We start from the raw sequence: 23,674 nt of genomic DNA, 5'->3' as shown, positions 1-23,674 counted from the left end.
CGCAAAATTTCCCTGTTCGACTATTCGAAGGGAGTGATTGGAGTTGTTTCCGATGTTGTTACTTGGGGGTTTTGCTCACTTGCACTAGGGCGGCGCCTTATGGTTAGATTAGTAACTTCCGGGACGAGAGCTGATTGCCCTCTTATCTGCTCTATTTTTTCCTTATAATCGCCCTCTGTCTTAGCATTTTGATGGCTTCGACGCTACGGTTTGCAAAATATACCACTAGTTGCTTGTTCATGTGTTTACATCCATTTGCTGTGAGCTCAACCTCCATTCTCGCCATCATCCACTTGTGAGATGTGAACACCAAGTCCTCTCTTGCTGTTAAAGGACCGGCCACATACTGTGCAGGGAACCCTAGATAGAGTAGCCGCTGCGTTTGGTTCATATTGGTCCTCCGGGAAGATATCCACGGAGGGTCGGGTCGTCATCAGATTGTGTAAGATATCCGAGGATCGTTATTTGTGCTTGTAGTACCAATATGAATAAATTTCCTCTGGGACCAACCCATCGGAAAAGTTTTGCCGCTCAATTAGCTGCTAAACAAGTTTAGCATTACCGGGGACCACCACGAGGAGGTTTTGAGTCGACTTGAGTAAAGGAGTGAGTTACAGAGTAATAAAATTACTCCCCTCTGCTCGCAAATACCCTAGATCCCCCTTAAGAGAGTCATAGTTACTCCGCCGTTGACTCGCGCTTACTTGAATTTCTTCAGTTTGACATTCAGAGCACAGAAGGGCAGAAATCACATTGTGTCAACACCCGCTAGGGCCATCATAATGCTTTGTTTAATTGTGTTAATTAAATTGTTTAATTTAATTAGACAGTCGGATTCCCCAAGTCCGTGCCAGTTCTGAATTGATTGTTAATTGATAATCGTTATAATTGATAAGAACTAATTGGTTTAACCCAAATAGTATTCTTTACAATTTTAGCAAGAAAGTTCCACAATTGGCTACGTAACTAAACTATCCGGGGAACAAGTAACTAACAGCAGTACAACAACGAGCACATAAACCATGTTATTGTTTCCAATCAAGCCCGACTATCTCAATCTTCAGAGCCAATCCTTATCCCGAAGTCGATCTAATTTGCCGACTTCCCTTACCTACAGAAGTTTGCGTGTCCCCACCATAAATTTTCAAGGTCCGAGGAGAAAATATCGACACAACAGTATATGTCATGCTCTTCTGCCATCTACCATATCTCTCTGCGAAAGACTTCCATGGTAGTACGGCTATAAACAGAAAAGAAAACTCTTCCGATATCTCTCGACGGCTTCTTTATGGTCGTTACTGTTGCCAGGATGAGCACGAGGCCCATATTTAATAACAAACGGATACTCAACAGGTTACGGAATTGGAACCGTATTTCCTTTCGTTCAAAATTATTCAAGTGTATTATATTCGCTTTGTTTATATAGTTAGGCATTTTTGTTTTTACTTGAAAATTTTCGGCTTTCGCCTTGAACTTAGGACCGACTAACTCGTGATCAACCACTGTTCACACGAAACCCTTCTCCACTTCAGTCCTCCAAGGTCTCATTCGATTATATGCTACTACCACCAAGATCTGTACCAATGGCAGCTCCATGCAGGCTTACGCCAAACACTTCTACGCATACCATTGTACCTTCCTACTCACTAAAGTTTCAAAATTTATATCACAAGTAATATAAATCATCTACTTTAGCGGTAATGTATAGGTATACAACTTAAGCGCCATCCATTTTAAGGGCTAGTTGCTTCGGCAGGTGAGTTGTTACACACTCCTTAGCGGATTTCGACTTCCATGATCACCGGCCTGCTGTTTTAAGCAACCAACGCCTTTCATGGTATCTGCATGAGTTGTTAATTTGGGCACCGTAACATTACGTTTGGTTCATCCCACAGCGCCAGTTCTGCTTACCAAAAGTGGCCCACTGGGCACATTATATAATAACCTTGAACTTCATATCAAGAAAATTAAGGTACTTACCCATTTAAAGTTTGAGAATATTTTAAGATCGTTTCGACCCTAAGGCCTTTAATCATTCGCTTTACCAGATAAGATTATTTTATATAATATTAAAATTCACCAGCTATCCTGAGGGAAACGTCGGAAGCAACCAGCTACTAGATGGTTCGATCGGTCTTTCGTCCCTATATTCAATTCTGACAATCGATTTGCACGTCAGAATTGTTTCGGTCTTTCATCAGGGTTTCCCCTGACTTCAACCTGATCAAGTATAGTTCACCATCTTTCGGGTCACAGCATATATGCTTAAGGTACGTTCCAGTTAGAGGCATAAATAATATAAATATACATTATACATAACTATATAGAACGCCCTGGATTGTGTTAATTAGCTATAAATAGCTAAAAAACTTATCCCATTATTAGTCAAGTTAACACATATATGTAACACATATGCACATATGTTAGACTCCTTGGTCCGTGTTTCAAGACGGGTCCCAAGAAGGTATCCTGAATCTTTCGCATTATTAATCATACAAGAGCATATAATAAACACAAAAATCAATGTTAATTATGCCATTATATACTTCCGAAAAATTAACACTCTGTAATAATTATCAAATTAATAACATTTATTCTGTGTTAAAATGCAAGCAATTTAATTGGAATAAACTATAAGTTATATTTTATGATAATTTTGGGATATGCTAATAGATTACAATGTCCTTATATGGAAAAAATGCACATTATTCTTATCCATAACGGATATTCAGGTTCATGGGGCTTAACTTAAGCAGTTTCACGTACTGTTTAACTCTCTATTCAGAGTTCTTTTCAACTTTCCCTCACGGTGCTTGTTTACTATCGGTCTCATGGTTATATTTAGTTTTAGATGGAGTTTACCACCCACTTAGTGCTGCACTATCAAGCAACACGACTCTTTGGAAACATCATCTAGTAATAATTAACGTTATACGGGCCTGGCACCCTCTATGGGTAGATGGCCTCATTTAAGAAGGACTTAAATCATTAATTTCTCTTACTAGAATATTGACGCTCCATACACTGCATCTCACATTTGCCATATAGACAAAGTGACTTAGTGCTGAACTGTTTTCTTTTCGCTCGCCGCTACTAAGAAAATCCTTGTTAGTTTCTTTTCCTCCCCTAATTAATATTCTTAAATTCAGGGGGTAGTCCCATATGAGTTGAGGTTGTATATATAACTATATTTTGCCATAAATTCTTTATATATAAATGATAAAACAATCAATTAAATTCGTTATAAATAGTTCCAATAGTTCTTGTAAGCAACGTTATTTTTTATCCATTTAACGAACGAACGAAGAATAATAACAAAAACAATTTTTCTTTTTCCGAATCATTAATAAGAGACAATTCTAGACATTTCTCAGTATTATTTGATTGAAAAAGAAAATATTTCTCTTCGTTTTTCACATTAAAATGTGAGATAATGTTTTTCATTTTTTTTTTAATATTATGAATAAAATCATTATTTAATCCAATAATATACCATATGCTTATAAAAAATTTATAAACAACTTAATTAGCATAGTCTTACAACCCTCAACCATATGTAGTCCAAGCAGCACTATAAAATTAATTAAAGTACATAACAGCATGGACTGCGATATGCGTTCAAAATGTCGATGTTCATGTGATCCACCGCTTAGAGTTTTATAATTCATTTTTATATAATGTCAATATTGTTTTTATTGAAAGAAATTAAAAATACACAATTTTACTGGCATATATCAATTCCTTCAATAAATTTATTTTTATATCTAAAATAAACGTTGCGAAATGTCTTAGTTTCATATAAGCATTATGTATCATAATAATCTGGTTATGGTTTGCTATTCTGGGTGACACATACTGCAAAATTTATATGAAACATTAACCTGATGGATGACAGGTACAAACATTGTATATTTTAGGATGTTGCATTGGCCAACATATGCTCATAACATTGATGAACAATATATTATGGTCCATATACACACACACTTATTTCGATTACCACATTCAAAATTATTTTAATTTTAATTCGACTTCTACTTTCGAATTTAGTTTAGTTTCTTCGATTTCCATGTTCCAGAATTTGTTTTTATAGGAAACGCCGTTGTTGTAGTAAGTACTGCCACAAATACGCACAACAACATTAATAATGTTAAAGTCTTTTTATGAGGTTGCCAAGCCCCACATATAAAATACAAGCCATCTTCATTTTATTTTGACTTTAACTTTTGATTCGGTGGAATCATTTTGTAATATTTATATTTTTGTAAATTGTATTTATTTGTATTATAACAAATGTTTATTAACGATAAGGATATTATACAATAATGATCCTTCCGCAGGTTCCCCTACGGAAACCTTGTTACGACTTTTACTTCCTCTAAATAATCAAGTTCGGTCAACTTTTGCGAAACAACCGTAACACGCAAGGCGTCACAGTGATCACGTCCAGTGACCTCACTAAATAATTCAATCGGAAGTAGCGACGGGCGGTGTGTACAAAGGGCAGGGACGTCGTAATCAATGCGAGTTAATGACTCACACATACTGGGAATTCCGAGTTCATGTGAACAGTTTCAGTTCACAATCCCAAGCATGAAAGTGGTTCAGCGGCTTACCCGGACTTCTCGGTCTAGGAAATACACGTTGATACTTTCATTGTAGCGTTCGTGCAGCCCAGGACATGCACACCTCTGTTATTGCTCAATCTCATTATTGCTAGACGCAATTTGTCCATTTAAGAAGCTAGTGTCCTTATAATGGGACAACCCAACAGGTACGGTCCAAGAATTTCACGTCTCGCGTCGTAATAGTAATGCGCCCAAACTGTTTCTATTAATCATTACCTCTTGATCTGAAAACCAATGAAAGCAGAACAGAGGTCTTATTTCATTACCCCATTCACAGAATATTCAGGCATTTGAAGCCTGCTTTAAGCACTCTAATTTGTTCAAAGTAATAGTACCGGCCCACAATAACACTCGTTTAAGAGCACTAGTGCAGGTTTTTAAATAGGAGGAACATATGAAAAAATACAAGTATTTAATCACATATAAGAACTCCACCGGTAATTCGCTTATATACATAAAGGTATAGTACTAACCACAATTGTAAGTTGTACTACCCGTATGAAGCACAAGTTCAACTACGAACGTTTTAACCGCAACAACTTTAATATACGCTATTGGAGCTGGAATTACCGCGGCTGCTGGCACCAGACTTGGCCTCCAATTGGTCCTTGTTAAAGGATTTAAAGGGTACTCATTCCAATTACAGGGCCTCTGATATGAGTACTGTATTGTTATTTTTCGTCACTACCTCCCTGAGCTGGGAGTGGGTAATTTACGCGCCTGCTGCCTTCCTTAGATGTGGTAGCCGTTTCTCAGGCTCCCTCTCTGGAATCGAACCCTGATTCCCCGTTACCCGTTGCAACCATGGTAGTCCTAGATACTACCATCAAAAGTTGATAAGGCAGACATTTGAAAGATCTGTCGTCGGTACAACACCATACGATCTGCATGTTATCTAGAATTCAACTAATAAAAGCACACGTCCCATAAGGTTCATGTTTTAATTGCATGTATTAGCTCTAGAATTACCACAGTTATCCAAGTAACTGTTAACGATCTAAGGAACTATAACTGATATAATGAGCCTTTTGCGGTTTCACTTTTAATTCGTGTGTATTTGGACTGCATGGCTTAATCTTTGAGACAAGCATATAACTACTGGCAGGATCAACAAGAATAATGTTTTTCCTTCATATTCCATTCATATTTTTTGAATCGAAATAAGCAATATAATAGATATATAGATTTGCCACTTTATATAATTCCATGATTTTTATTATATTGAATATAATTCAATATTTCGCCTTGGGTAAAATTTTAAATATATATTTATAAGTAAAAAATCCATTCGATTACGGCCATTTTTATATAGCATTCGTAATCCATATTTTCATTTTTAATTTATACTTGTTTTACCAATATAACATGAAGTTCATATAACTATTGTAATATATATGTTTCTATAATTTTATATTTTTATATATATGTCGGCGCATACTTTTGTAAGCTGGTGGATGTGCTAGAATATTTCACAAGAATAATAATTCCATCCGGGAAATCATTGGTATGTCATCATATTGTATTATGTGTTAGACTATTCCAGAAGTACAGTAATTTCATCATTTCGGGGAAATCATTGGTATTTCATCATATTACATTATTGCATATTTGTAGCTTATTTATATGTATTTTTGTAGCTTTGGCATCTCCCGTTACAGCGCGGCGGCAGCGTGTGGTCGCTGTCGCCGAGTGTGGTTCGAAGGATAGCACGGAGAAGAAGTGAGTGACACAAATTAATTGTGTGTAGACCTTCGGTGGGTTCGAAACTCGCTGCGCGAAATGGAGAATAATAATTGTGCTCCGACATCAGAAGTGGGATCTGGCTCGCTGCCTAACATCATAGATGGGCCGTGGCGCGTTTTAATGGAAATGCAAAATAAAAACTTGATCGAACTTGTTAAAGCAATACAATCAACGGCATCCGAAACAAAAAACAAAAATACTGTGGTGTTACCTAAATTCAACGCGGACCTTGATGGCGCAGACGCAACGGCGTGGTGCTCTACGGCAAATAATATCTTGGCTGAATCAACTATAAAAGGCAGCGCGTTAGTTATGGCTTTAAGTGCAGCGATGGAAGGAAGCGCGTCACAGTGGTTTGCTCAAATATGCTATCCGGAAATAACTTGGACCGAGTTTAAGGAACTTTTCGTGCAACGTTTTGCTAGTGTGGAAACTCCAGCGGCTATGTTTTTAGCAATGCTAGCAGGTTGTCCAACTGACGGCGAATGTCTCTCCAATTATGCTAGTCGCATGATGACGTCGTTTATTACGAAGTGGCGTGAGATGGATGGAAATAGCTGTTTCTGTGACGCTTGCTAAGTTGGCTCATGTAGATAGCAGGCTGCAACGATTAACATTTACATCAAATGTGCGCAAAAGAAGTGAATTACAAACTGAGCTTAAAACATTTACGTTTAATAAACGAAAGAAAACTCCGCAAGAAGAAATGCCTCCAGCTGACATAAGTTTTCCACAGAAAACTCGGTCACAAGATGATCGAATGTAGAGTTAAACAGCAGCAGCAATTTTCGTCTAATGACAAGGACAGCAACGACAGGAACCCTTTTGTTCACCGTCAAAAATCGGATGTGACTTGTTTTAATTGTGGCGAGCGCGGTCATATTTCAACACACTGCAGCAAGCCCAAAAAGGACAAAGGCACGCATCAAGTGAAAAGGTTGGAGCTATGCGAGGTTGTCGAACCCAAGGGAGAGGCATTTTCAACAACGTTTGACTCTGGAGCGGAATGTTCTTTAATTAAACAAAAGCTAAGTAGCAAATTAGTTGATAAAAGAATTAACAATGTAGTGATGTTGAAAGGTATTGGCAATGGTAGTATTTGTAGCACATTGCAGATACTTAGTAACGTAATAATTAACAATCATTGTATCGAAATATTGTTTCATGTCTTGAATGACATATATTTGAAAAATTACATAATTATTGGTCGTGAAGTATTGTTTCCAGAATTTAATGTTATAATATCACCTGGTAAATTTGAAATTGTCAGAGCAAAAACTGTAAACTATTGTTCTAATGATGAACAATTTTCTGAGTTAAATACTGATCTTGTTGGTGAAGACAGAGATAAACTAAAAAGCTTAGTGGAAAAATACTCAAAATCTTTTATTGCCGGAATTCCATTGACCAGAGTTAGCTCGGGAGAAATGAAAATTAAATTAGTTGACCCAAAAAGAACTGTTCAAAGACGACCATATAGACTTAGCCCAAATGAAAGGGAATTAGTGCGAGACAAAATTAATGAATTATTAGAGTGTAACATTATAAAAATAAGCTGTTCACCTTTTGCAAGTCCCATAATGTTAGTCAACAAAAAGGACGGCTCTCATCGTTTGTGTGTTGATTATAGAGAATTAAATTCTAATACGGTATCAGACAGATACCCCTTGCCCCTTATATCAGACCAAAAGCGAGACTTCATGGAGCGAAATATTTTTCATGTCTGGACATGGCAAGTGGATATTATCAAATTCCATTACACCCGGATTCAGTAGAGTGTACAGCTTTTGTCACCCCAGATGGACAATATGAATTCTTGGCAATGCCGTTTTGATGCAAGCTCTCGGAGACCTTGCAAATAAATTTGTAGTCGTTTATATGGACGATGTAATGGTGGCTGCTTCAACGAAAAGTGAAGCTTTAGAAAGGTTGCAGATTACTCTTGATTGTCTCACAAAAGCTGGATTTTCATTCAATATGAACAAATGTTCTTTTTTAAAGTCAAAGGTTCAATATTTGGGATACGAAGTGAGTGCAGGTGAAATCCGGCCAAATTCGCTTAAAATTGCAGCGTTAACTGCTTTACCACCTCCTCAGTCGGTCCCTGCTTTGCGACAATTTATAGGATTAGCGTCGTACTTTCGACAATTTATGCAAGGATTTTCTTGTTTTTGAAGCCGTTATATCTTTTGACTTCAGAAAGGAATGAATTTATTTGGAAGCCAGAGCATGAAGAAATAAGACAAAAGGTTATTTCTATTCTTACCCAGAAGCCAGTTTTATTAATTTTTGATCCGCAGCATCCCATCGAGTTGCATACAGATGCAAGTTCTCGTGGATACGGTGCCATCTTATTACACAAAATTAACAACAAGTCTCATGTCGTTGAATATTTTAGTAAGGCAGCTTCTCCGGCTGAGTCACGTTACCACTCATATGAACTGGAGACTCTTGCTGCAAACGAATGGCGCATGTTGACTTCCTTTCAAGAAATGTGCCTTCAGCTGATTTGAGTATTACAACTCCCAAAGTACTTGAAAAACGAATTAATTTGGCTTAAATATCAAGTAATTGGCTTTTGGCTGAACAGCGTCAAGATTTCGAAATAGTAAATATTGTAAATAAATTGAAAGACAATTCCCTGGCTGAGGACGTTGCAAAAACTTATGAGTTAAGAGAAGGAATATCGAAAAATTCAGCGAAATGGTAGAACTCGATCGTTATCAATTGTTCCCAAGGTATTTAGATGGTCTGTTATAAACCAAATTCATGAGTCAATAATGCACTTGGGATGGGAGAAGACGTCAGACAAGGCCTATGACTATTACTGGTTCGATAACATGTCTAAATATATTCGAAAATTCGTTGAAAACTGCATTACGTGTAAAATGTCAAAGACCTCCTCGGGCAAAATTCAAGCTAGCCTTCATCCAATACCAAAAGTAAATATCCCTTGGCACACTGTTCACATCGACATAACTGGAAAGTTAAGCGGCAAGTCTGATCAGAAAGAGTATATCATCGTACAAGTAGATGCCTTTACTAAATTTGTTTATTTAACTCACACGCATAAAATTGACGCAGAGAATTGCGTAAGTGCAGTGACGTCGGTTATATCTCTGTTTGGAGTATCGCATTATTGCAGATCAGGGTAGGTGTTTTGCCAGCAGTAGATTTAGTGATTTCTGTGAGCAACAGAAAATAAATTTGCACTTGATTGCGACTGGTGCAAGTAGAGCAAATGGTCAAGTAGAACGCATTATGAGCACCTTAAAAAACTTACTAACCGCAGTCGAGACTAGCAGTCGCTCTTGGCAAGATGCGTTAGGTGAGGTTCAGTTAGCATTAAACTGTACGGTTAGTCGAGTGACAAAGGCAAGCCCTTTAGAATTTTTTATTGGCAAAGTTGCTCGGCCGTTGGGGTTGGTTCCACCTTGCGATGAGGTAGATGAGGTTAATCTAGAAGAAGTAAGAGCACGTGCAGTTCAGAGTATTTCGGCTGCAGCAGCATATAACAATAAATAAATTTGATAAAAACAAAGCTAAAGTTGATAGATGTCAAGTCGGAGATTTTGTATTGTTAAAGAATGAAGAGAGGCATCAAACAAAGTTAAGCCCGAAGTTCAGAGGGCCTTTTCAAATAACTGAATTGTTAGACGGAGACAGGTATATGCTCAGGTTACTGACAAATAATATAAAATATAAATATGCTCACGATGACATAAAGAAAATGCCAAATTGGCAAGTACCAGCAGAATTTGAAAATTGTAACGAAGCTGTTGAAAGAGACAGTAGCGAAATTGTTGAAGCTGTTGAAAGAGACAGTAGCGAAATTGTTGAAGCTGTTGAAAGAGACAGTAGCGAAATTGTTGAAGCTGTTGAAAGAGACAGTAGCGAAATTGTTAAAGCTGTTGAAAGAGACAGTAGCGAAATTGTTGAAGCTGTTGAAAGAGACAGTAGCGAAATTATTGAAGCTGTTGAAAGAGACAGTAGCGAAATTATTGAAGCTGTTGAAAGAGACAGTATGGATGCCTGAAGGGCTAACAATGAAATTTTTTAACTATAATGTAAGCACAAGTGCAAGGCAAATGTCTTGATCATGGCGCGTTGCGCATTACATATGAATAAGAAGAAAATGAATTATGTTAAAGAAAAGAAATTTTTATTTGAAATTTAAATTTGGAAATTTGATTTGTCAATTGGCTAATATTTTTTAAAATGATGTAAAAATAGTTTTACAATAAAATTAGAGAACGAATCATTTTGGTAATATATCACGAGGACGTGTAAAGGTCAGGATGGCCGTGTCGGCGCATACTTTTGTAAGCTGATGGATGTGCTAGAATGTTTCACAAGAATAATAATTCCATCAGTTCGGGGAAATCATTGGTATGTCATCATATTACATTATTGCATACTGCGTTGCTATTGGTCGGCTGTATTTTTGAAGCTTTGGCATCTCCCGTTACAGCGCGGCAGCAGCGTGTGGTCGCTGTCGCCGAGTATGGTTCGAGGGATAGCACGGAGAAGAAGTGAGTGACACAGTGAGTGAGCGAAATGGAGAATAATAATTGTGCTCCGACATATACATATTTCATTATAAAACATCATTTTATTTCCAACATACATAATTATTGTATCCACACATTAACAATTTTTGTTTAACCAATATAAATATTAAGGTTAATCATTTGCATTTTGAAGATAAATTTAAATTTTATCTCTTTTGATATATCTCTCTGGTAATATATAACATAAAACCAAGCGCATATGATAATATTTCCACATTTAATATATATTTTATATTTCTTTCATAAGAACCCATATTTGTATTATACCGTAACGATACAACAATCCAAACTATACGGGAGGTAATAAATTAATATTTGCCTGCCTCCAAAAATTAACGATAATATATGGAAACGATTTGTTATTCTATATATAATAAGAACTTGACTTTTGTTTCAACGATATTATCTAAAAAGCGTATATTCCTATTATCCTGAGAAACTGAGAAACAAATTTGTAGAGATAATAATATACTTTATTATATGTAACCAATATAAACATAATCCGAAATAAATATTTCGAATAATGCGGGAGGTCGGCAACCACTGCCTACCTATAGTAGTTTTTGAACCCGGTGTCCTCAAAGCGGATATTTTTAATTCCGTTTGCCACCCAACATACGGGCATATAATCTCTTATATATTAAGAGATTATAGGAAAATTTCATTTTTTTTCCATTATTCATATATATATAAATATAATTTATATTAATATAATAAATATAATAAATATTAATTTTCATATGTTTATTATTATAAAATCATATATATATTTTTTTTTTTTTGTGTATTTATTTAAAACTGTCCTTCGCGGACAATCATTAAATTTGAGGACTAAACTTAATGGTAGAGAATTAATGGATTACATAATTTGTTGCGAAAACTTTACAATAACTGTCGATATTGTATGTATGATGTATATTATCATGTATGTATATAATTTAATTTTAATGCGCGTGTCTAATCCCAGATAGGTCCAAAGGGTGCGATCGGTGCAGCCCTCTGGTGCGTTGACTGGAGTCCAGCAGGTTTTGTGCCAGGTTGTTTGGGTGGTCTTGAAGCCTCTGCATGTACTGCCTGCTGCTTTTCGTAATTTCATCCTTCACCCAGGGGAGCCAAAATCATATGAATACATAAGTTTTGAACAATATGAGAGGTCGGCAACCATTGCCTACCTATAGTAGTTTTTGTCTGTCGTAATTCCTCTGTCGTAATTCCGGTCTTCTACACTACTATACCCTCTCACTAAAATGGCTTTTCTCTATAATACTAAGAGAATGTGGGAATATTTCATCATTTTTTCCCTTATACCTAAAATAATTAATCATTTTCATATGTATATTATTTAATTTACTCATATAATTGCCAAATTCATATGAATACATAAGTTTTGAACAATATGAGAGGTCGGCAACCACTGCCTACCTATAGTAGTTTTTGAACCCTCTGTCGTAATTCCGGTCGTTTACACTACTATACCCTCCCACTATAATGGATTTTCTCTATAATACTAAGAGAATGTGGGAATATTTCAGCATTTTTTCCCTTATACATATAATAATTAATCATTTTCATATGTATATTATTTAATTTACTCATACAATTGCCAAGATCATATGAATACATAAGTTTTGAACAATATGAGAGGTCGGCAACCACTGCCTACCTATAGTAGTTTTTGAACCCTCTGTCGTAATTCCGGTCGTTTACACTACTATACCCTCTCACTATAATGGATTTTCTCTATAATACTAAGAGAATATGGGAATATCTCATCATTTTTTCCCATATACATATAATAATTAACCATTTTTATATGTATATTATTTAATTTAATCATATAATTGCCAAAATCATATGAATACATAAGTTTTGAACAATATGAGAGGTCGGCAACCACTGCCTACCTATAGTAGTTTTTGAACCCTCTGTCGTAATTCCGGTCGTTTACACTACTATACCCTCTCACTATAATGGATTTTCTCTATAATACTAAGAGAATGTGGGAATATTTCAGCATTTTTCCCTTATACATATAATAATTAATCATTTTCATATGTATATTATTTAATTTACTCATACAATTGCCAAGATCATATGAATACATAAGTTTTGAACAATATGAGAGGTCGGCAACCACTGCCTACCTATAGTAGTTTTTGAACCCTCTATCGTAATTTAAAGTCTTTATATTATTTATATGATAGGGACAATATCATATGCATCACTTAATTGATGACGATGTGTTTGGCAACTTGACACAATTCTTTAAAGTTTTTATATTAATTATATGATAGGGACAATATCATATGCGTCACTAAATTGATGACGAGGTGTTTGGCAACTTGACACAATTCTTTAAAGTCTTTCTATCAAAAGTTATATGATAGGGACAATATCATATGCGTCACTAAATTGATGACGAGGTGTTTGGCAACTTGATACAATTCTTTAAAGTCTTTATATCAAAAATTATATGATAGGGACAATATCATATGCGTCATTAAATTGATGACGAGGTGTTTGGCTACAGGAAAAAATTATTTATTTATCGAATCATCAAGCAAAGCATAAGCTTCAGTGGATCGCAGTATGGCAGCTGCTCAACCACTTACAACACCTTGCCTGTTACAAAAGTCGTTTACAATTGATTCTAGGCTTTGTCATTGTATTAAATAATGCGAAGATCCTCCTAATTTACTATGTTACAAATTACATTGGCATCACATCCATTGTCGTTTATAAAATAAATTATAAACTTTAAATGGTTTAGAAGCCATACAATGCAAATTGCCCCTTATTTATCACATTGCAGTCCAGCACGGATACGACCTTAGAGGCGTTCAGGCGTTCATAATCCAACGGACGTAGCGTCTTACCACTGTTCGCTCGAACAAGTATTGTGCCATTGGTCCGTACCTGCGGTTCCTCTCGTACTACGCAGGAATGCTATCGCAACAACGTTTTGTCATTAGTAGGGTAAAACTAACCTGTCTCACGACGGTCTAAACCCAGCTCACGTTCCCTTGCATGGGTGAACAATCCAACGCTTGGTGAATTTTGCTTCACAATGATAGGAAGAGACTACATCGAAGGATCAAAAAGCGACGTCGCTATGAACGCTTGGCCGACACAAGCCAGTTATCCCTATGGTAACTTTTCTGACACCTCTTGTTAAAAACTCTTTAAACCAAAAGGATCGATAGGCCGAGCTTTTGCTGTCCCTGTGTGTACTGAACACCGAGATCAAGTCAGCATTTGCCCTTTTGCTCTATGTGTGGTTTCTGTCCGCACTGAGCTGGCCTTGGGACGCCTCCGTTTTTATTTGAGAGATGTACCGCCCCAGTCAAACTCCCTACCTGGCAATGTCCTTGAGTTGGATCATACCTGAGTAATTGGAGTTATACCAAATTTTCAAATCAAAAATACATAAATGCATCGTTTTATTAAAGAATTTGTTTGCGATTATATAACAAACTCGTGATACTTTGATCAAGAAGCTTGCATCAAAACCCAATACCATACGATAATAAATATATCAGTATAATGGCTAGGAAATGATACATGTTCCATTTAATCAAGTAAGTAAGGAAACAATAAGAGTAGTGGTATTTTATTGACGATACCAAACCGAGGACTAATATCTCCCACTTATTCTACACCTCTTATGTCTCCTTACACTGCCAGATTAGAGTCAAGCTCAAAAGGGTCTTCTTTCCCCGCTAATTATTCCAAGCCCGTTCCCTTGGCTGTGGTTTCGCTAGATAGTAGATAGCGACAATGACGACGACTTTCGGATCCGTCCGAACTTGTTTTACGTGGCGTGTTCCACACTGAAGGATTACAACCACGACACCCTATACACCCACAAGTGAGCATATGGTGCATGTGTCTGGATACGCCAGACAAGCGTCCCGGACTAGTAGCTATAGCTATATAAATAGCGACCACCCCGGTAGCAATTCGAGTACTTGCTTGCCGGGCAAGCACTCCCCCTTGCGAGATCTACCTAAAATCTCTACTGATCTCTGGGTCACAGCACACGAGTTTTGCGCAACCAGCACCGTAACTCAAACGTCGAACACGAAGGCTCTACCCGCGATATGGGTACCAACCACAGCCACCACGATACTCCCACCAGGGGGCCTACCTCAATGTGCAGTCTTGGATAGCTGCACAACCCGTGGTACCGAAAGAGAGGCTCGGTGGGCCTCCTCTTTTTGCTCCGACAAGCATGGTTAGAGGAACCTGTCGCTATATTAGTCGCCTCTTACGAAAAGCAATAGCGGACTGTGGAAGTATTCTCGCCCGCTAACCACACGGCGAAGATGTTGGGCTAAACACCCCTCCTCCTCCGGAACACTTCGTCCGCAAACACTGCCAGCCGTTGAGTCCTCTGTTGGTCTTTCAGGATTCTCTCGAAGGTCCAGTTTTCGCCAAGGCGCTGAACTCCAAGTCCATCGAGGTTCCGCAAATCTGCATATAGGGGGCAAGCGCACAATATGTGCATCCAGTCCTCATATGGATCTCCACAAACGTAAGCAGTGGTATCGCTGAGGGCTCTCCCTTGCAAAAATGCGTTGAAGACGTCCTCATCGAGAATCCAAAGCTTGGATCCCGATAGGCGAGAGTGACGTATGGGATGAATCTATGCGTCACCCGTCCTGGTTTGCTGTCTTCATCCCATCTGTTCTGCCAACTCTGAAGTAAGCACTCATCTAGGCGAGTCTTCCTCTGCTTCCAGCTTAGACACGTAATGTCCTCGTCGTAAAGCCAGTCGTTCTCCTCCAGCGGGTATCCACGCTTTAGCTTGTATTTGACCGCTAATAACTTAGCAGCCAAGTCAAGCGGGGGAGCTCCACCAAGTACCTGCAGTGCCACTGTGGACACTGTTCGGCATACGAAAGGCATCGAGGAAGGATTAGCCTCTGGCAGGAGGCTAGTCGTCTCTGGGCAGCTACTTGTTCGGCGGTGTTATACCATACCGGGGCACCAAACAGCACACAAGGTGCCATGAGTCCGTCATATATGGTCCGCCTGGCTCGAAGACTGAAGCCCCAGTCGGCTCGAAGCACACGCGCCAATGCTCCAACGACTCCGGTCATCCGCTGGCGAAGCGAAGCTATGTGCGTGAGGAATTTCATTCCTTCACTGACCGTAATGCCAAGGTACCGACAGCTACGCACATACGGAAGGTTCGCTCCAGCAAACCTCACCGTATGCGCACGTCTCAAGGCACCTTTCAGCAGCATTATTACCGTCTTGCTGGTCGAGACGGCTACGCCAACTTCCGCTCCCTACGCTTCTACGATGGACATCAGTTGTGCTCCTTTTTCCTCTAGCATAGCTCGGGAATTTCCCTCGAAATTCAGCTGGCAATACGGCTGGAGACGCTGACGCTCTGCCACAAGCTCATTTGCGGCATCCCAAGTCGGCGGAGTGCAGCACTCCATTCGACGTTGTCGAATGCTCCTTTGAAGTCCACGAATGTGCCGAGCACGTATTGCGCCGGGCTGGCACAAATACTGCTCTTCACGTGCCTCCAAGCATCCTCCACACATCGTCCTTGGCGAAATCCAAACTGCCATCTGCAGCCTTCCGGAAGAACTTCTCTCACACGATTCACCATGATGGCCTCGAGCAACTTACCAAAGACTGGTAGCAAGCATATTCCTCTATATGAGGAGGGCTCACACTTGTCCTTATCTGGCCCTTTGAGCAGCGAGACAACTCGTGGGCACTTCCACTCGGCGGGAAAGTATCCTAATCGGATGCATCGGGAAAACAATGATGCTAGGTGCTCGGGTATGGCGTGCCAGACTGCCTTGCAGATAGTGCCGTTGATGCCGTCCAAGCCGGGAGAGCGCCTGCTCTTCAACCGAAGTCTCTGGACTTCGCGCCTTGCAGCGCAGAGGTCGGCAGTCCACCAACGTGCTCTCCTGTTGGGCGATCGAATCGACTTTCTTCCCGGCGCAATATCACATACATTATGTACTGTACTGCGCAGGGTCGAAACTTGCTGGTCCAATGGCGACTCTGAGAAGTTTTCCGGAAGTTCGGCTGCTCTACTCACCATTTCCTCCTTGAACAATCGCCAACGTGCATTGGAGAAGTTCCAGGACGGCACAGGAGCTATGCTCTCAACTGCGCGCGCGGTAGTTGGTTCGGCCACAACAGTAATGATGTTGTGGTCACTCAATTCCCACTCGTCCACTCTCCACTCATATGTGGCCCACATAGATGCTGCCTCATTGACGATTGTCACGTCGATATCGCTTGTAGCTCTGTGATTATCGAACGTGTACACCTCTGTTGACTGGTTTAGGGCGGCAACTCTTGCCTCCAGCATCCACTCTGACAGCAGCTCACCCCGTCTGTAGTTAGCTTGCCCCTCGGCATGACGAGAGAGTTTGTTAAGCCACATGGGGGACACTGCTTTCGCGTCGAGGACCAGGATTGCCTGGGTTCTGCTGGCCTGCAGCAGGACCGCATCCATGTACCGGAGGTACGGTTCCAGAGGTGCATCGAACTGGCAGTATGCGGCGCAAAGGAAGATTGAGCCAAAACTCCCTTTAACGACCAGACATACGCCATGATCTGTGGTGAGGGTTTCCACTGGCATACAGATGGCTTCCTGATGACCCACTAGGATGGCTGCCTTCCCTCGCCGGTCGGTGAAAATTCTCATTCCTTCAGGCAGCACATCCATTCCGTCCGCGCCGAGATACGGCTCCTGCACCAGCGCGAACATAAACTCCGATCCCCTGAGTCGGAGTCCGAGCTTGATGCTCGCAGCTCGGCCTCGGCCACACTTCGCTTGGATGAAGCTAAACATTAATGTCTAGCTTGCACCCTCGCCAGCAACGACCCGTATATCAGGCAAACATTCGAGAGCATGTAATGCCCCGAGGGTTGCCTCTGTGACGGCGGTTCCGGCAGTCCACCGGGTTTTTGCACTTTGCCTATGGCCTTGTTGCCCGCACTGGCGGCAAACATTGTCCTTTTGCCGGCATTCGCTGACCTTGTGGTCGAAACCCACGCATCTGTGGCAGGCGTATGTGCGGACCTGTGGTCGGCATCGAAAGGAAAACCACTTGATGTAAACACGACCTACATCAAGCTTCGCCATCGCCCGGTCGTCGACCTCTAGCGTCACATTTACTGTGGCGCCGTCAGTTACCGACCACGCCTTGGTCACCAGGTGCACGGACTTCTTAAACTGGGACAGAGTCATTTCGCTATCGAAGTTATTTTCATGGAGCTCCTGTATGAATTCCATCGATGCATCGATGGCATCGTTTGACGTAGCCGCACGGTCGTCCTCCAGCGACGAAAACGCCTCCTCCAGTACACCAACGGGTTCTGGCACTCCATTCGATGCCAGGGTAACCAGTTTCGCCTGCGTTGGCGACGAGCTCTTAGAGGCCAGATGGCTTCCGCCTGCCTCGTCTGGGTTCCTCGAGGCACTGCTTCCGCTCAAGGCACTCGCGATGCTGTCCCCCACCAGTTCAGGGTGGCAGAATGGAATTCAATGTCACCTGCGGCTTCGAGTCTGCGACGCAATTCAGTTCGTATTTCCGGTCTGTCGTATCTATTGATTTTGCGCTGGTGTGGCATCATCCATAGAGTCACAATTTGTATGTCGATCAATCAATGTGATTTTGTCGTAGTGCACCCAGGTCTGGCTTATTAAGGCCGGATTCGCACTGCAGACTTGGTTCAACAATGACCACGCAGCCTCTCTCCTCAAGTGATTGATTCGATTTACTACGCAGTTGTGTCTGCCTACCCACCTCCCATGCGATCGGTAGCATTTTTACATTATGTGGTTTGTTGTTTCGGGAGCGTCACATCCTGCACGACACTGTCGTTCCGTGCCTTCCCCTTGTAGTACGAGACTTCGTGGGTAGGGCATTTATCCGCAGACGAATACCGTCTATATTCCTTTCCTGTTAATAAACGCGTGGGGTGACTAACCCACCCGTGTTGCGGGCCCCAATGGCCCACTTCACGGAGTCTGCTACCATCAACTAAGATGTACAACTTGTTCGCCCAATATTTTTCTATTGCCGGACGCGATAACAATTCATTTTGTTCAGCTAATAATCTATCTCGGGCACTTTGTTTTTCGGCTTCGAGGAAATAGCTGGCTACCTCGTTTTGCGTGAGGTGAGGCCATTTAATGTTACTCAATCGTCTTAGCCTTAACATTGGAGCTACCCATCTTAATGATGGAATTCCGAGACCTCCACTTTTTGGGGGGCATGAACAAATGCTATCGGCAACGGAAGATTTAGCCATCCTCGCACATAGTATCTTATTAGCTTGTCAGTTTTCCGTAGGACCGCGTTTGCGACCGCATTGGCATCGAACCCTCCCGGTTGCAGTGAAGTTGATGCCTAAGTACTTCCACTCGTCCGTGCGCTTCAATGATGGAATCTCACTCGAGCCTACGTAGAAGCTCTGTGCCTCTAACACGGTACACTTCTGTTTCGGCTGGCCCTTAATGCCAACAGTAAAACACTTGTCCGCATTAAGTTTGAGGCCGACGATAGGTAGAAAATCCAACGTCTTGTCCAACAATACTGAAGTCCCATTCGAGTTTCCGCAAATAGTACCAAATCATCTGCAAACGCGGCCGCGTTAGTAATGGCATTTCCGACTTGGCACAATTTCGCTGGGTAGGGTTCTAAGTAACCTGTCCATTACCAAATTAAATAGAATAGGAGATAAAGGGTCACCCTGCTTTACTCCTCTAGCAGGGACGAATTCCTCTGAACTCCAACCGTCCCCATTGAGACTGGTACCGCCGCCCTCGTACGTATTCTGTACGTAGTCAACGAAGCCCTTTGGAGCACCATAAGCACGTATGGTGTCGTATATAGATGCATGCGATAAAGAATCAAATGCCTTGCCTACATCAATTTGCGAAGTAGCAAGATCTAAAGTGCTTATGGCTATGCCTCAAGACTAAGTAAACTATCGTCGCATTATCGGCACATCGTCGGTTGGAAAGAAGATGCGCTGGCGCGGGTTTTTTTCTTGGCCCTGTGCCGGAAAAATTCCCAGGAGATATAGCGGTAAGCATTGGAGAGTGGTTTCCTTTCCCTCGAGCTGTGCCCTATCAATGATAATTTGCAACTCTTGGGCTCTCCATTTGGAATGGCATTCTACGGGGCTATACCCGCGCAGTGTCCGCAAAATTTCCCTGTTCGACTATTCGAAGGGAGTGATTGGAGTTGTTTCCGATTTTGTTACTTGGGGGTTTTGCTCACTTGTACTAGGGCGGCCCTTATGGTTAGATTAGTAACTTCCGGGACGAGAGCTGATTGCCCTCTTATCTGCTCTATTTTCTCCTTATAATCGCCCCTCTGTATTAGCTTTTTGATGGCTTCGACGCTACGGTTTGCAAAATATACCACTAGTTGCTTGTTCATGTGTTTACATACATTTGCTGTGAGCTCAACCTCCATTCTCGCCATCATCCACTTGTGAGATGTGAACACCGAGTCCTCTCTTGCTATTAAAAGACCGGCCACATACTGTGCAGGGAACCCTAGATAGAGTAGCAAATACCCTAGATCCCCCCTTAAGAGAGTCATAGTTACTCCCGCGTTGACTCGCGCTTACTTGAATTTCTTCAGTTTGACATTTAGAGCACAGAAGGGCAGAAATCACATTGTGTCAACACCCGCTAGGGCCATCACAATGCTTTGTTTAATTGTGCTTAATTAAATTGTTTAATTTAATTAGACAGTCGGATTCTCCAAGTCCGTGCCAGTTCTGAATTGATTGTTAATTGATAATCGTTATAATTGATAAGTATATGTTTAACCCAAATAGTATTCTTAAAAATTTTAGCAAAAAAGTTCCCCAATTGGCTACGTAACTAAACTATCCGGGGAACAAGTAACTACCAGCAGTAACAACAACGAGCACATAAACCATGTTACTGTTTCCCAATCAAGCCCGACTATCTCAATCTTCAGAGCCAATCCTTATCCCGAAGTTACGGATCTAATTTGCCGACTTCCCTTACCTACATTATTCTATCGACTAGAGACTCTTCACCTGGAGACCAGCTGCGGATATTGGTACGGCCTGTTGAGAAGTTTGCGTGTCCCCACCATAAATTTTCAAGGTCCGAGGAGAAAATATCGACATTTATGGAATGGAATTGTATATTTGAATTATATATATTTGTTATTTAATTTGTAGGAGCAGGGAAGGTCCCGCTCCGTTCGAAGTTAATTCGTCAATAATCTGGCGATCTAAATACATGGTTTCTTAGCCTAAGTCGAGGAGCAGCGCTGCCGGCATAGCCTGCAGCGCAGCGACGCTTATATGCGTTTCCTACATATATATATATATTGTCGCCGAGCGACGGTGCTGGAGGAGGGGTGCTATAGGCACACATATTAGCGGTCAGCGCTTGGCCAGCGTGAGTACTGCTGATCATGCAAATTAGGTACGTTGCCCTCAACATACGCTTGGGCTGAACTGTTTATGTACACATTGCAACAGAGTGATACAATGTGATTGTATATTATGAATACAGTGGTTAACCGATATGTGTGCATATGGTACTACATCTCCCTCCTTTTGAAAAATATCGTAATATTATGAAGTTATTTTAAAGGTAGTTTATACATTATTAAAAATTGTGTTATGATTGTTTTTAAGTACATCTATGTAGTGAGAATTTTTAAGTAAAACCTCAAAAAGAAAAATTTTTTTTTTTTTTTATTATTATTATTATTATTTTTATTTTTATGCCTATGTATGATCATACTATAAATATTTACGACGTCGCAATTTTTAATCTGTCTTTATGAACAGTTTTGCTTTTTATTTTTATTATTAGTTATTATAATGTTATTATTTTCTCCAATTTCCGTTACTTTATACGGACCTGTATATTTGGAGTCTAACTTATGACCTGTTTCGTTTTTTAATAGAACTTTATCTCCTACTAATATATCTAAGTTCCTTGCTTTCTGATCATAAAGTTTCTTATTTTTCTCTTTATGTTCATCTATCATAATTCTAGCTCTTTTATAGGCAACTTCTAATCTATATTTTACTTTCCTTAGCATAATCATCTACATTATATATGGTTCTTATATTAGTTATGCTATTAAATTGATTTGGCAAATTATTTGTTTTACCTAAGACAAGTTCGTATGGACAATAGTTATGTGCTATTGATGGGGTCGTGTTAAACAGTATTACGAAATATTTAAGCCATACGTCCCAATCAGTTTTATCAACAGATATGTATGAACGTATATATTCATTGAAAGTTCGGTGACTTCTTTCGACCGTTCCAACTGTCTGGTGATGATGTGCAGTTGATGGTATATTTTTTATTTTAAGATATTTGCACAAGTCATTTATAACTGAATTCTTATATTCTGTTCCCATGTCCGTAATGAACGTCTTCATTGGACCGTAACTTTAGAATAAAAGATTCATAAATTGCTTTAGCGACAGTATTTGCGCTTTTGTTTGCAACTGGTATGGCAACTAGATATTTAGTTAAATCACATATTAGTGTGATTGCATATTCATTGCCATTTCCTGATTTTGGTAGCGGACCTATAGTGTCCACTATCACCCTGTCGAAAGCTTTTATTGGGTCTCTGTTATTGTTAAAGGAGTTATTGTATTTCTTGTCACTTTTGATTTTTGGCATTTCTGACATTTTTTAATGTACTCAGTTATATCTTTAGACATACCTTTCCAGTAATAGTATCTTTTGACCTTGGCCAAGGTTTTTGTGATGCTGGTGACCTCCTTGTATTGGATCGTCATGAAATGTAGACAATATAGTTCTTTTTCTTTTAATTTTTCTATTAGGGTCACCGGGTTGAGTAGCGCTACTCTCAATGAATTTAATATTTTATTGCCCATTATTTTGAAATATCAATTGAAACATGTTCAAAGATATTTTCCCACGGTGCCACTTTGAGTTGGCTGATTTTATTTATACCGGCTTGCATTTCAAGCCTTTGGAAAAAATGACCTAAATCAAGTATTCCATTAGTATATAAATCGCTAATATCATATCTTGCAATAATTTTCTTACCATGTTTAAAGAAACATAGCATATTTTTTATATGCAAGGTCACTACTTTACGTAATTCGTCATTTTTGATGACTTCATATACGTTGGGCTTTGAAGCTTTTTCTATAGATTGCTTAGGCAATTCTATTTCTTTATCTCCTGCGCAGGATTTTTGTCTACTTTGATATCTTGTAGTGACTTTCTTTATATTTCTGTTAATTTCTTGTAGTTCTTTGATGGTTATTCTTGATAACGCATCAGCTACATAGTTGTCTTTTCCCTTTAGATACTCAACTGTAAAATTATACTCCTCTAATTCAAGTCTCATACGAGTTAGTTTAGAGCTCGGATTATCATAGAGAACAGGTATGTAAGTGGTCTGTGGTCTGTTTTGACAGTGAAATGTCTACCATAAATATATGGTCTGAAATGAGTTATTGCCCAATGAAATTGCTGCCAATTCTTGTTCTGTTGTGCTTTTATTACTTTCACCCTTTGTAAACGCTCTTGATGCATATGCCACTGGAAGTTGGAGCCTTTTTTTGCATTGAGTTAACACTGCTCCACAAGCTTGCTTACTTGCATCCGTATTATGCAAACTCTTTGCTGAAATTTGGGTATTGTAATAAGTTGGGATTAATTAATGCCGATTTGAGATGTTTCGAAGG

This window comes from Drosophila sechellia, unplaced genomic scaffold (assembly GCF_004382195.2).
Source record: "Drosophila sechellia strain sech25 unplaced genomic scaffold, ASM438219v1 U_185, whole genome shotgun sequence".
Classification (NCBI taxonomy): domain Eukaryota; kingdom Metazoa; phylum Arthropoda; class Insecta; order Diptera; family Drosophilidae; genus Drosophila; species Drosophila sechellia.
This window is presented reverse-complemented; position numbering follows the sequence as displayed.